Source organism: Maylandia zebra, linkage group LG7 (assembly GCF_041146795.1).
Source record: "Maylandia zebra isolate NMK-2024a linkage group LG7, Mzebra_GT3a, whole genome shotgun sequence".
Lineage (NCBI taxonomy): Eukaryota > Metazoa > Chordata > Actinopteri > Cichliformes > Cichlidae > Maylandia > Maylandia zebra.
Window position 1 is genome coordinate 39,585,689 of NC_135173.1, and position 16,271 is coordinate 39,601,959.

General features: G+C 37.1%; 1 protein-coding gene across 1 annotated transcript in view; it reads right to left on the bottom strand.

Moving 5' to 3' along the window:
* cntfr (ciliary neurotrophic factor receptor) overlaps window positions 1–16,271 on the bottom strand; it is a 228,670-nt gene that overhangs the window by 190,679 nt on the left and 21,720 nt on the right. The window contains exon 2 of the mRNA XM_004538375.5: window positions 3,751–3,791. The gene's annotated coding sequence lies outside the window, so the exon portion shown is untranslated. The remainder of the gene's footprint in view (window positions 1–3,750; window positions 3,792–16,271) is intronic.

Consider the following 16,271-nt stretch of genomic DNA (forward strand, 5'->3'; position numbering starts at 1 on the left):
GTTTTTTTCTTATCCCCACATTGCGTTCTGGTGCTCTATTTTCTAGACTTTGTTTAGTGGCTTTTGATAACTTCTCATTAATCAGCAGCCAGTCAACTGCACTGGGAAGATGCAAAATTTGCACTGACTGTTAAAATACGTAGTGTAACAAATGTAGAATGTGCACAAACTAAATAAACATATGTTAATAAACGCATGCATGGTGAACATAGTCATAAGGTCCCCATTCAGTGATCAATTGATAATATATATGATTGTGGAACTTGTATAAAATATTTCTCGATGCCTTATACATGTTGGGACTCAGTGCCCTGAGTTTATGCAAACTTTCCAGTCAGACTGGTCCACTCACCTACAGGGAATTTACAAAGATGTGTTACAATCATTATAATGTGATTTAAATTGGGATTACTCCTTATTGTTATATTGGTATTTCTTATTCCGTATCATTCCCATGTCAACAGTGATAGGTCAGAGCCAGTGATATTGCAAGAATTAAAAATAAAGAGTAAGTAGGTTAAGCCATAAGGTAATGGGTAAAGGGTCATTTATAGTTACACTATAAGAATGACACTATGAAACAAAAACAAAAAAACAACAACAACAAATATATAATGTAATTTAAATTCCCATTAAAATTGTTTGTTTTTTTTACACTTATTAAAGATACATTTTTTTAAATTTGCTTACAGAGATTTGCAGTGTACTCTATAGCCTCCTCTAGCTTTTTTTCCCCCTGAAAACTGGGTTAAAACACTGAAAAAACTCAGTGACATCTCCCTGTACCCAGTGGTAACTAATGAACGTTATTAAGCACTGCTGTGGGCTAAATGAAAGTGTATTAGCTATTCTAAAAAGGAACAAACACACTTCTTGATGCTTGACATAATGAGAGAACTAAAAAGAGCTCTCAGGTCATTTTGAATCCATTAGGACAGAGCAGGCTCTTAGGTAACACGCACACACAGATGTGCACATACACACAAAGATACAAAAAAAGGCGACATAAAAATAATTTCAAAAATCCCTCCTCACAACTGCAAAACCTAAAAGTCAATTTCAAAGTCAATTTTATGATAAAATGCATTTGCAAAAAAATCTGGGAGCTGTACATGGTACATTGTAGATAAATCAATGTTGAAATGATCTAAAAAAAAGTGTGCTTTTCAACTATGTACAACAAACACGTGGAAAGACTGATTGTGTATGTGCGTGCGCATACATGCATGTATCTGAGTAAATGGGATTCTGACGACCAGACGACCCGCAGTGATGAAAACACACTCCCACGTTACAGATCACCCCTACACACTGATGCACTAAACAGAAGGAGGTAGATGCACTTGCGTAAGTGTAGAGGAATTTGCCAACCTACATGTCAATGGAATCATTTGCAGAGAGAGAAAGATGAAAGAACTGGGTTTTGTGGACAATGTCTCATGTGTATAGTACATCATGAAGGCCTTTTTTGAATACAGCATCAATAACTATGCAGTGGACTTGTGTGTTTCTTCCAGTTAGTATTTGATATCCATCATAATATAAAAGAAGGGTGGGCTGTTTGAGTAGATATATTTCTTCAGAAGGACAACTCCCCCTTAGCAATATAACCAAATTAGATGCATTCAGTGGGAAAATGGCCAAAAACTTGCATAAAGTGTGTATAAAGCTACAAAATACAAGCAAATGTAAAAGTTACATTTGTTTCTGAACACAAAAGTAAGAGACCAGAGAGCATTATCAAGACAGGAAGAGGGAATGTGACATTTCAACTTCGAAAAGGTTATAACCTCCATCATGTAAATATATTTTCACTAGGCCATCCCTTTTCATCTGAAAAAGACAACTCTCATGTTACTCACCGAATGAAAAATGAACAGGGAACCACAAATGTGACATTTAACGGGGAAAATAAATGGACTTTAAAGGTTTTTTTGAACTGTTCCAACAAAATATTGAAAACAGCTGATGTGAAGATGTAACAAAGCATAGCAAACAAAGCAAATCCTTGTCATGTCCAAAATATTTAAATTAAAAAAAATATTACCCCCCCCCCTCCCCCCTATTTTTTTCAAGCTTTCAAGTCAAGCTAACTGAGAAGCATTGTCTAAAAATCGTAACATGAATTCATTAGCTTTCCTTCATGCCTCCAAACTAATAAATGCTCAAAGTAAAATATTCTATAACAATACCTTCATAGCATGGAATAAATGGATTACATGCTCAGAGCGGAGTCATCCCACTTTATTGAAAGTTTTCAAGTTATCGAAAAAAAAAATACAACTGTATCTCCATTCCCATTATCAACCTTACCTGTAACGCACCTTCCGGTCTCCTGTGTCTCAGTCTCCTGAATATTCACTGCTCTTTGTTTATTGTGATTATCCTGCATGAGATATGGCTTGCTGCAAGCCAAATGTCCCAGAAGGGAGAATTAATTCTTGAACTTGAACTCAATTACAGTTATGCCGAAAAGAGAGTCTCTGAGTAACTGGATTGCCTTACACCTGTTTATCAAGAGTAAAGCTTGTGTGGGCTTGTGTCCTCGGTTCAAATCCCAAGACCTACACAAAAGAGCTGTGGCTGGGGAAAGCAAATCTCCAATTCTTTCTGCTCTCTCATCAGCTATAGTCAAGTCGTCCTTAAATAAGGGCCCTTCAACAACATTTTCACTGCAGCTACTGAATGAGTAGCAATTTACATTTGCTAATTTTCAATATAATATTATCTGTCACTTATGAGACATTAAGACAATTCTGACAAAATAAGAATCCTCACATTTCTTTACTTTAATTCAATGACATTACATTTTTAGTTCCAAGTCTCTGTGACTGAAGAAAAGTGTGCACAAATACTATTAGTGTTCAAAGCATTGCTCCAGGCACGGATTTCCCTGTGTAACCTTATAGTCCTTAGCTGTCAGTATGAATGCATGGCATTGGCCTGAATGGAATCTGGATATCTGTCGACGTGTGTGTCCGTGCTGTCTGTGTATTTCTTGTATATATGTGTGTACATACATGCAGGTGTGCAGTGTCTGCATACCTACAGTTTCTGTATCTGATCACTGACATGTATGTGTTGCTGGAATTTCTGGACAGGGGAACTCTGCCTCTACAGAGTCCTTTCAACACCCGCCGCTCCATGCGCACGCACACACAAGCACATCACACATCCTACCGCTGACACACACATGTCACCACAGCAACCAGATACAGCTGAAGACATGCTACTGACAGAGAAGGAGAGACCACCATACTGGCAGACCAGAGCTTTTCAAAGAGTAGAGCTACTGGGATCGCTTATTACTTCTTTTTTTTTTCAAATATTTTTTTTCTTGAGAGCCAAAAAATTTCATATTCATCATCTCATCAAGTACCTGAAGGTGTATATTCACACTTACATTATTTTTACCACATGGGACTCACATTGACTGATTTAATCTTGAATGCTCACTGTCAAAACCATCATCGTCAAAGTGGTGTGATGTAAGTTTCATGTGTCACCACGACAGATTTACGAGATGATGCAATCTCACTACTGACATGGTTAGGCAGGAAAACAAAGAGGGGAACAAGCTTTTTTGCCTGTTTGTGGTGAACATTAAATGCACTTTGTAAAACACGATCAGCACAATGCATCATAAAGCTAAACTGTAAATAAAGGCAAGAAAACAAGTCAGATTTGAGTTTTGATCTACAGAAAGCATGCACACACACACACACACACACACACAAGAATTAAACTTACTTCTGACAGGGCAAAATGTCAGCACGTTCCTCCTCTTCACCCTGTCAAAAACAACATGGAGTTAGTCACTGCATACACTAAAAATGCACTGTTAAGGATTTGACATCAGGATATGAGAATCTGATCTTTAAAGAGATTGAGCAGTCATTTAAAAATGGGGGGATTTAGGCCTGCCTTTCCCTAAGCTTTTTGAACACGACAAAGTGGTCACAACCTCTAAAGAGTGATTATCTGTGGTGAGGTTGAGAATATCATCAGGTCATCCCTATCTTTGCAGTCTAGTCCCCCCCCCCCAAAAAAAGCATACATAAAAACAGTCAATGTCAGTCAAAAGTGAGCTCTATCTAAAAGAAAGATTTGAAACATTACTGTTGAAAAGTAGAACATCCGGCTAAAAATACTAGCAAACCCCACCAAAGAGACTCTAAAACTGCACTTCCAGTTTGAAGCAGGCGACACATTACCATTTTGTAAAAATATAAAATATGAATGCATCCACACCATATCCTGTCTTTGCAGTCTTATCTACCCCCTACCCACCCTTCTCCACCGCTTCTTCCTCCCATCTGGCTTTCATTTTCTCCACCTGCCCATCAGTCTGCAGGCAGAGACAGGTGAGCCTATTACACGCTTCTCACATTCTGCTAGACACACTCACAGATACACACACAAAAACACTCTAGCTCCACTTCATGGTAATTTAACTTGCCATGCACATCAGCCAAATCTGCTGCGCTGTAAAACGGCTGTTACCGCAGCCACGTCATGCTTCTGATGAAGTGGTCTAGTGTCCAGTATAAAAGCTACAACAAACTCCATTACAGTCTGCCGAATCATAGATAATGGATACGAGTGAAGAGGTTCAGCCCTAAAATTTCTATTTTGTGGTTTTGAAAAAGTGAAATGTTGAGCATTGGAAAAAATAAAAGATAATCGGAGCTCCTGTTAATAAATTACAATTATTGTGTGACTTGAATAATATAGCCAAGGGTTAAAGTGGGATAGAGCAGGTGAAAGAACCCTAAGTTCTGGTGTAGTGGGAAGCAGGTGAAATGAATCAGAAATGAAATAATTTTAGATAATAATGTCTGTTGTGGGGTGTAGCAAATCCAGCTGACCTATGTTGCTGCTGTATTTTACTGCTCTTTGTGGATTTAGCTCACTACATTCTGGAATACAGCAGATGCTAGATGAGTGATATCGTGGCTGCTTTCCAATCAGTATAAAGGTGGATTTAGCCAACTGTTACTAAAGAACTTTATCAAATTGATGACTCCTTCAGGAAGCAAGTCTTGTTACTCTTCTGGACACTTATTTGGGCAGTTATTTTGAAGCACTCTTTCAATTAACTTTCATTTTAATGGTCAAGGGGACATAAAAACTACAGAACATATCCAGTTAAATCTGATAAAAATCACTTAAAAGTTGGCTGACGTTGCACAAATATGGTTTTAAATCTTTCAGCCTTGAAAGATATATATTGTACCACAGTCTTTACTGTTGCAAAATTCCCCCATAAATTTCTTGAGGATTCTTTCAGTACCATATCTCTTGATTATAATGTCTGCTACCCAGTACCTAAAGTAGCGCCGACTGTAGATACCACTGCATTAGTTCAGCAACGTCCATCTTTGCAAAGTTTACCGCAATACTGCTTACTACACAATTTAGCCAATACAGTAAAGTGGTTAAACTAGGTAGTATAACTAATGTTGAGCAGCAACATTTGAATAACAAATTTATTTAAGTGATGTATATTACTGCAAAGTTTTATAGCAGATTTCTACTGTACAGCAGGGTTTAGTGTTTCGAAAAAACAAAAAAACCTCATCCGAGGATTTATTATTAGATTTTTTTTAAGTAAGCTAACACATCTAATATATACTACTAAAAGTGATGATCAGTGCACTACACAGCACAAAGCACATGCCTGGTCATTAAGAACTGCAATATCATTAAAATAAAAACAAACGAAAATCTCTTTGCTTAATAATGATGAAACGGAAATAAAAGTTATGGCCTTACTATGTAAATCCTGTTTTAATCAACTGCTCAGTAAACATTGTTGGCCAGGATTCATCTGTCCACTTTACAATATGAAAAAGCTTGAATTGTGCAGCATAAATAAATCCTATCAGAACTGTTATTCTTCCTACCTTCATCCTTTAGTTTTCAGTTCATTAAAAAATGTTGTCAGATATCCGGTCTCCTAATATTTTCTGGTATAGATGAACTGAACTGAATTCGGTATAACTTGTTGTTCTTGAAGGTTATTTATTTATTTTCAGAAATCTTGTCTGCCTGCCTGGTTGGGTGGTGGGAAGGCAGAGATAACAGGTGTGTGTGTGTGTGTGTGTGTGTGTGTGTGTGTGTGTGTGTGTGCCATGGGGACAAGGAGGATGGGGTAGTGGGTTGCTGGTGGCAATGCTGCAGAACATGTTATCATGTGAAACATCCCCTTTAAGACAAGTACACACTTTGTACCCATCACTCACTCTACCTCTTCTTGTTTGCTCCCCTGATTCTCTCCCTATTTCAGTCTCTCCTGGAGTTTTTGTTTCTTTACACAAACACATAAACCTTTTTCTCTAATTGTATCCTTCTTCCAGACTTTGACACCAGCTGAACTTTTCCAATTCAGCAGTTTTTCTTTAAACAATTTCAGAATCACTAAGAACAAACCATCATTAATAACACTAAAAACAAAAAGTGCAGCCTTCAACAATAAGTAAATAGATAAATATTTTAAAAAAGTAAATCAGCAGTAATCAATTCACCAGGTCTCCAGGTGCAGTTGACAGTTTTAGCAGGAGAGACTAAAAATATTTATGTGGATAGTCAAAGCGTGATTATTAAAGAAAGGATGACTGAGGGAGAAAACAAGGAGGAGCTGAATAGAGAACAGTAGCAGAAGGATTAAAATAGATAGATGAGAATGCAAACTGAGAGACTCTCAAGAGATAATTACAAACTCAGCATGTGTGTTTTCAACACCCCCATAACAGCAGATCACCCTGGTTCAGCAGCCAGAGATATCTGAGTTCCTTCTTACTAATACTTTTTAATAATCCTGACTCTAAAGCATCAAGGTGTGGGTGAATTTTCACTTTAGTGGGCAGCAAAATCACGGTAAAACCTCAAAATCATGGCTTAAAATCAGGTTTGAATTATAACATGAAGTTTTCTCAGTATGACTGTTTGCCTTGTGTTCAGACTATTTATTATCCAGATGCTGGGCTTGTGTTTATCAAATCACCTGATTTCTTTAGTATGACTTGTGAAAAAGTTTTCATGAATAAGGTCAAAGTTTAGGAGGAATCAGGTTCTGCTCAAACATATTAAAAAAAAAAAAAACTGTGAAAACCGTGACTACTAAACTCACATATATATCTTCACATATAAAATCACATATTGGTGATTTTAATTCCCAGTCACTATTATTTGTTCTCAAAGTATTACATGTTTTATGTCAGTAGTATTTCATTGATCAAGATTGCATGTGTGATCCAAATGTTCCTTTCATTATTTAACAAGTACTCATAACATACTAGACATGCCATCACAGAGCTGGTGAATAAAAGGAGGAGTTGATTCCACACTGAAATATATCTGAAATATTAACATTAATATCTTACTGCTATCAAATGAGGACAGAAGAAGAAAAAAAACCAACCCTAAACTAAACATAGAGAATTTAAAGATTTAGCTGTCATTGGTTGAATGCTATTATAAATCAATGGGCTGAAAGGAGATTCGCTGAGCTGCACATTGCACAAAATCCAATGTGAATTCAGGCAACAATCCCTCAGTTCTCTCAGTCTGCTCTGTTTCCCTGCTCTTTCTGCTAAAACCAGAGCTATTAATACCGAGCAGAGGACTCAGATTAAGAAGATAAAGACTAAAAGAGCATATAGCAACAGAAGCTATGAACATAGTAGGAGGTAAACCTACTGACAACAGGTTGACCTGCTATTTTATTTGCAGATTACATTTGAGTGTTTTGTTTTTGAGTGACTGAGAACCTTCACAGACATTTGAGTGTTTAAAAAAATCTAAATTATATCAAATTAAATTATTTATATTCATCCAGCACCACAAAATGTAATGAAAGCAGAATTAAATTCATGACTTTGTAACTTTTGTTCTGTTCAATATGACAATGCTATGTCATATTGCAAGTTCTTCTGTGTAAAGGACACACAGAAGACATATTAGCTGAAGCAGCATATGTAAAGTCTCACCAAGAAAAACAACAGAATTGGTTTTAGATCCACATTTAAACAAACAAAAATCATATTGGTTATTTCACTACATCCCCTGGATTTTTAGAGGGTTGCAACAAATTGGGTTTTGTCTGGGGTTTAGAAAAAAAAATTCACAGGTGTATTTGTGACAATTTTCATTGTGTAGTTATGACAGAGCAGTGAGGCGACATTTCAGATCATCTTGAATGCAAATTAAAGGAAACTAACAAAAAAACCCAAACAAACAAAATAGACCAAAAAAAATAAAGTTAAAAAACTCATAAGAAGCCTGCAGTGAAAGACGCAAGGATTGCATAGTTAAGATGTTAGGAGAGGGAACTGGAGGCAGTGAGTTCAGGCTATAAGCCTTATAATCTGCTTCATAACTGTCATCTGACATCACTGCAGCAGATGCTTCATCTTGGATCATGTTCTGTCTGCCTGTTCTAAATAATGGGTAGGGGTCTTATTGTCATACTGTACTCTGATGAAAATGAAGAGGACTGAGGGAGAGCAGAAAAAGGCCATTGTTTATTATCCCACTACAAAACAGGGTGGAGAGGGCGCTCAGCCATAGACTGCACGAACATAGAAAAAGATGGACACAGAAGGAGGGGTGACAAGCAAACCAGCTCCTATACAGCTTTTGTTTTGTTTTGTTTCTCATTTAGTGTCACAACCTAACTAGTTAGTCACCTAGCTCAATAAGAAATGCTTAATGTGACTTTTAGTGAACTGCATGCAAGTTGGGAATTTGCATCTGATGAGAATAATCTAATTTATTTAATCAGGAGCAAAAAAACAGCAAGAAGAAAATAAATCTAAAATGGAAAGTAATGATTTCCCTCAAGGATTTTTTTCTTTCTTTCTGAAATACAGACAGCCAATTCACTGAATGACCTTCATTGGAAATTAACCTACAGTGATAACACTGAAAGCCAGTTCAGAAGCGGCAAATGTTCTCCCTTCATCCTTCATATTAACATTGTTTACCATGCTGCATTTCATGTTTATTTCCTCAACAAAAGAAAAGAAAACACGATGCTCTCGTTCTCCCTTTTGGCTCTTTGTGTCAGTCTCGCAGTCATCTTTATTACATTCAGTGTTCATTGCAGCTTGGTGTCTGTCTTTAACTTCAGGTTTACATATATGGTCAGCAAGGAGAGGTCAACCATGGGGCTTGAGGTTGCAATCACCTGTCAGCCTCACTCTCACTCCACCTACAGTAGTCAAGTTAATTAAGTGATTTAAGAGAGGAAAGCTGCTTTGCACACTATAAATGATTTCTTGTTAGTAGACATGACAAAAACAAAATTATGGAAAAGAGAGCAGCACTGTACATGACAGAAAATCAGCTTTTGATTTCCTGCCAGCCCATAACAGATGGCCCAAGGCTTTTGCTTTTTCTCATAAATTTAAATCAATTTTGCAATTAGTAGACGTTAAAATAGTAAAATTTTGACTTGATATGGTAGTTGAATGATCATATGTCTCAACATTTAATTAAAAAAGTAAACCTTTTATTGAAAATTATTTTATTTTATTTTATTTAGCTTTTTTTTTTCCAGAGCTGACTCATGGATATCTGGTTAGGTATGTCATTGCTACGGGTTTTCAGATTTATAAGTAGGCAAGTAGACTATGGTGGACTATTGCTGGGCAAGACTTTATAAAAAAAAAAAAAATGTTAATAATTACTTACATTTCAATGAAATAACAATCCATAGTCTTTACCTTTTTTAATAACTTGTTTGAACATTACTGTAGAGTTGACTTTGAGTGTTGCACATGTATGGATACTGAATCTGCAGATGAAGCAGTTTCTATACTAATTGCAGTCTTGTTGGGCTAGATACCTAACCCCAAATTACTCCCAATGGATCCATTGAAGACTGAGTGTATACATGATAGGCTGGCATTTAAAGGCATAAAATAAAAGTAATTTGAGTGCCCGGTAAAAGCAGAAAAGTACTATAAAATTAGTCCATTTATAATTTACCATAATGCAAACAAAGACACTATTCATAATTGAGAAGGGCTTCATTTAAAGAGTGCTTTTGAAACAGCAAAAATAGAATGATTGCTTAAAGAATAAGAAAATGTGTAAATGTCAAGAAAGCTGGGAAGACGTATGGCTTATGGCCTATAAGAGCAGGTTTCTGTCAGTGTCATAAAATGTGTTAGATTTAAACATCAAACCTATTTAAATTTAAGCTATTTGAAAAAGATAAATATTTATGTATGTCAGAAGTACATACAGACAGGCATTGTACCATTATTAACGTTACGTATTCCTTATTGATAATTCCTTTACATTTTCTTATAGGAATGAACCCGGTGTACTAACAAGTTCGCCAGGTGTAACCTCTTCATATTCCAGCCTCAGTTTTGCATGAACAATATTACCAGTCAGAAAGTGATAATTTTACTGTGGGTCAAGTTGATAAAATCAATTGGAAATGTTCAAAGTAATTAAAAATGGGCAAAGACAGACGATAGAAACCCCAGAAGCAAGTTCAGTTGATACTCTACTCTCATTATTGAGAGTGCATCATGAAATATGGCATACAAGACGGGAATACAAGTGAGCAGGGAGTAAAGAGAGGTAAGGTATGAGGTAAAATGAAATGCTAAATTAAAAGATAAAATTAACTGAAAGAAAAAGTCGGTTACAGCCGTTTTAAATATGAATGTAAAAACTATCTTAAATATTTTTTATGTTACAGTAATAATACTCTCTTTTTATGTTGAATAGTGTACTTGATTTTGCTTTCGTTCTCTCAAACCACTACTTTCATTGATTGAGCCACCTTTTAACTGCCTGCTAGCTGATTGCACTGAAACCCTTTGAGACAAAAAAATAATAAAATAAAAATAAAGTAAAATAAAATAATTAGATAAGGTGGTTTGCCCAGAGGACTACAATGGTGACTGGGAAGCTTGGCAGACCAAAGAATGACGGCATCTAATACGGGAAAAGAAGAGATACAGAGAAGGAGAGAAGGTAGTTAGAAAATGGTGAAATGACTGGCAGACTGATAATAAAAGGCTGTCATCTCTACTGAGCCGTGAATAAAGGACTGGATGAAAATGTGTTGAAAACAGAGTGGAAGGTATGGAAGGCAATGAGAAAGACACTGAGAATAACTGGGGTTATCTAGCAATGTTAAAGTAAATTGTCACCTCTTCTAGACACTGAGAGAACTGTGAGAGCGAAGGGTTAGTGGTAAAGAGAAAGCAAGATACAAAAATGGAAGAATCAAGAAAGGAAGATGAAATAAGCTTAAAAACAAGCCTAGGATGTAGGCAAAGTGCAGAGGCAAAAGGGCAAAAGAAAAGGAAAGCAAGACAGCAAATGTTGTCAAAACTTGGCGAGTGATAGAAGACATTGATCACAAGGCCAAGTAGATGGATAGCAAGAAAGATCAAATGGGAGAGATGAAGGGAGAACAGAAGAGCAAACTGGACTAAAATGGGCTTAAATGCCTATCACAAAGGAATGAGGAGGGAAATCAAGAGATAAAGACCGAGGGGAGGGAAGGCAGAGACAGAGAGCAAAATGGTGTGAAATTGACATGAAAATGGAGTTATGGTGGTGGGGGAGTGTGCTTCGTGAAAAGCCAACATGCTGACACCTGAGGTTTGTGAGGGTTAGAGTAGGTTGGCTCAGCATGATAAGATAACTGCCACCTTATCTGTGGCTGTCAGAACACTAACACACATACACGGTGACATATCAACACAAATGCAGCTCACACACAGTTTGACCAGGGAAAAGCGGTCAAAACACTATTGGAAGATTGGCAGACAGGTGTTTGGAACTGTGACAGGAATTGAGTCTGATGTCTATTTGTGTATTGCTGTGCGTGTGCCCATGCGCTCATGCGTGCGTGTATACTGTACATGTGATAGGCGGTGCAGACGCAGATGTGAATGAGGCTGTAGCAATGACACTAAAGTAAATAAGTAATTTTGATCAGGTTTTGTCACAGATTCGACACTGATTTAGAAGTTTTCAATGAAGGGACTAATGTATACTTGTGCAGGTTTTTGTCAATTACACAAACATTTTAAATACAAACATTTTGTGCAAGTAGAGGTTCCTCCCAGTCTACCTAAGTAAGCTGTTTGTTGCCATGTCGATGACCATCGATCAGGATGCTGGTTTACTTGCTCCCAGTTCCTAAGTCTTACTCTACGCTGTAACTGTCAGAAACAAACTGTCTCTCACCGTGACTTGTATTTAATCAATGTTTCAGTTGTGAAAGCCAGGCCCGGCTGTAAGGAATATAGACCACTGTGTGGGCTGAGAACAGATGAGAAATGAAAGAGTTTAAAGCAGGAGAGAAAGAAAAAAAACATTATGAAGGAATCAAAGAAGTAAGAAAAAGTGTGTGAAGCCTTTTTATAATGCTTAGCTGTGCCCTAGCATAATGCAGAAATAAAAAAATTATTAAAAAACATAGTTAAATGATCAAGTGTTTAATTAACTGTTAGCACAGTTTTAAGAACACAAGCATATTCATCCATTTGGACAGGCCTTATTAATGACAGGATTTCATGTTGGTGGTATAAAAAAACAATATATACATGCATATAAGTTCATTTAATGGTTAGAAGTTTTATGTATTTGTTACTAGATTTTATTTTTCATCTTTAACATTTGTGTAAATACTTATTAATTACTGTGAAAACTGATTTTTCTTCAGCAGAAGCATAGAAAGCAACTGAACGGACAGAAGGAGACCAACGTTAAATCCCTCGTGCAATTAGTCTGTGGGATTTAACAAAATATCTGCATGCCTTAAAAGTATTCCACAGACATCCTCTGCATAAAAGGACAAACAAATATTGTGTCCCCAAAGGGGATCAGTGCAGTGTAGTTTAAAATTATAAAACAAATCAACATCATGATCTGCCATCATTACTTTGGCATAGAGTCAGGGATAGAGATTGAATTTTTATACCCCAGCTGGTTTGATGTAAAGGCTGTGACAGCCAGTCTAACGGTCATCTAGAGCCATAAATGTTAATTAACAGCCTAAGCTGCTGGACATTCAATTTCCTGCTCTAGCTGAAAGGAAGGGCTCATAAAAACATGGTCCTTTCACATGTGGATATCTCACATATGTATGTAAGAATATAACCATGTGTAAGTTCTTATGTGTGACTATTTGTGTGTTTTTGTGTGTGTGTGTGTGTGTGCAGCTTTATATGTGACAATGTGTGAACGTCTGCATGGTCCAAGGACACACTGTGATGCAAACTGTCCCAAAGGCTCTTCTGTCCTTTTCTAATACAGCAATAAGCCGTCAGCACAAACCATAACTAGCTAATCGCACTATGACAACAGAATAAAGCCACACAGAGACAAAGTCAGGTAAAAGTCAAAGCACAACCACATGAAGGTACACAACCGTATAAGGTCAGGTGAGTTACATGGTGACATCACCAAGAAAAAGTAAAAATAACGCTATGGAATCAAATTACGACTTTGACCACTGTAAAACGTAGGTCATGCTATAACATCACACCACAGCTGTACATGACCTAAATGAGTGTCAGCAGGCTGAACACCAAAAGACATTCAGTATCTGTTTCCTATGTGGACAAAGCACAGCAGAAATGTCATAGATGTTTTGACTCAAAGCACACACACAAACTCTTCCAGAAACTAGACTTAACATTAGGCATCTACCCTACTAACAACTCCAGGCTGTTATTTGTAAAGAATCTCCAGGATATTCAGATTTTTTTTAAAACTCTGGATCAACTCTGGATTCATTATCGCAGATGAATATTTTTTTTTAAATTAAACTGATAGTTCTGTTTCCTCTATGCATTCACACAGTCTCATAACATTACAGTTTCATTAACTGCTGTTTTGGAAAACATTTACTTTTTCATTTTAACAGTTTCGTTGACCTCAAAAACACAATTGCATCTTTTGGGATCTTGCTAACTTGCTCTCGCTTTGTATGCAGTGCTGAATTCTCAGATCAAATACATAGCTTATTAAGCTTCAGGTTTTCAATGCTGTTCAGTTTTCATCAATATGATATTGTGGCTTAAAACACCTCAAAGCAGAATAAGAGCAAGGATATTAGTAGAATCAATAGTGGCCAAGAAGCCAGAACTCAACATATTTTTGTGCATGTATAAATAGTGGGATTGTGGCTGTTCTGTAAATGTCATCACCTACCGTATCATTGTTTTTTTTAGCTGTTTTCTCATTAGCTTTGTTTAAAATCCAACCCTTGCCTGGTGATGCTGGATAATTGATGACAATGGAAATTTTAAAAAAGAAAAAAAAAGAAAATCCCTTGCTGTGGAAAACAGAACTAATGGACGCCAGCCATGACTCTCTCTTTCCATTTCTGTTGATGACTCTCTTCTCCCCCATGGCTCATCTATCAATCCATTTACCCATTCTACCTCATGTATCCACTGCTCTCTCTCCCCCCTTCTCCTAATATCTATCTAAATGTATTGTAGGCCGTCAGTATTTCAGGCTGGTGTAGTATTCTGACCATGAAGATGTTTTACAGGCGACCCACCCCCACCTTCTCAACCCCCTTTCACCAAACAGATAGGAGTAAAGCTCCCATGTTAGAGCCACGGTTCAGTGGTTTCTAATTATGTGTTCACTGTAGGAGCCTGGTTGGAATATTTCATATAGACCCATGAGGAACAGATAAGAGAGAGAATGGGAAGGGAGGAAGGAACGGAGGACCAAGAGAGAGATACAAATAGATGGAGAGAGAATTTATATCTATACACTTTACATTACATAAATGTTGTTTGTAGTCTATATTGTTCTATAATGAAATCAAACACTAAGGACAAAGATGTTATGAGATCCATCCGTTTTCTTCCACTTATCCAATTCAGGTTCACGTGAGGTTACATGTGCTGTCACAGGGCTAACACAGAGAGACAGACAATCACTCACACCTAGGGTCAATTCAAAATTGGCAATTAACCTAACCTCACTAACTGTGTGTCTTCACACTGTGTGAGGAGAAAACCCAGGGACATGGGGAGACCATGCACACTCCACATAGTAAGCAAACAGAATCGAACGCAGGACCTTCTTGCTGTGCAGCAACAGTGCTAACCACTGTTCATGGGCAAATGTGATATGATGACTGAAAGTAAACTGTGAACTTTTTACTCATTTCTATTCCTTTAGTATTTATGGTTTATTTAAAAAAAAAAAGTATAAAAGTGGCTTTAAAGGCCTCTGTGTCATTTTAATATGAACATAAAATTTTAAAGATATGGTTTGGTTCTTCGTTGAGGTAAAGAGTGTACATCCTTGAGGGGGTGCATCAGTATCCTGTGAGATATGAAACATACTATTTTTTTAAGCTCCGTGATAATCAGCTTTTCCTACACATGCATCACCGCTACCTACATCATTTTAATTATCAAAGACTTTTGGTGATGAAGGACAACGTCTTAAGTTAGCAAGCTTGTCAGCTTGATTAAAGTCTGTTATGTAAAAGACATATCTGTAGCATGCATGTCTATATCTGCTTTTGTTTAGATTCCATCAGAGGATTTGAAATAAAAACAGACTCGTAATAAGGTGCTAAAAACAACCCAACTTCAACAAGGCCAACAATGCGGCGCAAATACACAGATTTGCAAGTTGACAGACCTGACCTGAATTAATTTTTATATGAAGAAATATTGATGAAGAAGTTTGCATACAGTGCAGTGTCCGAACCTTGACCTGCCATTCTTTTTAATCACACAATGAAGGTTAATGTCTCCAGACCTTGCCTTTTGGTTAATTATGCAGTAATTAGAGGGCCTTCTTGACCTTGCAAGTACAGTTAAATGAGCCACATGCATGCTCCCCCAGGAAGACATGCACACATACACAGCAGCTCTTCTCAGGGCTCTTAAATGACTGGTGTCATTAATGTTGGTGTGCAGTTGCCAGATGTAATATTTCCTGTGGTCATTAGACCATCTGGTGGCCTGACTCCTCTCATATCTCTATCTTTCTCTGTGTCTACCCATCTGCAATTCATGTGCTTCACAGCCCATGTCTCTTTATTTCTCTATATTTTGCTTCTTCGCATTTCTCCCGTCTTTTCACCTGATTTCCTCTCACCTTTTTCTCTCTATCTACATCTGCCATATTGACTTTTTTAAATTATTTCCTCTCACTTTCATCCTCATGTTGTACACGACTACCTCTTGCTCTCTGGCCACTTCATTCACAGGATTATAATGGCATTCAATTGATATATGTGGTCATTTTGG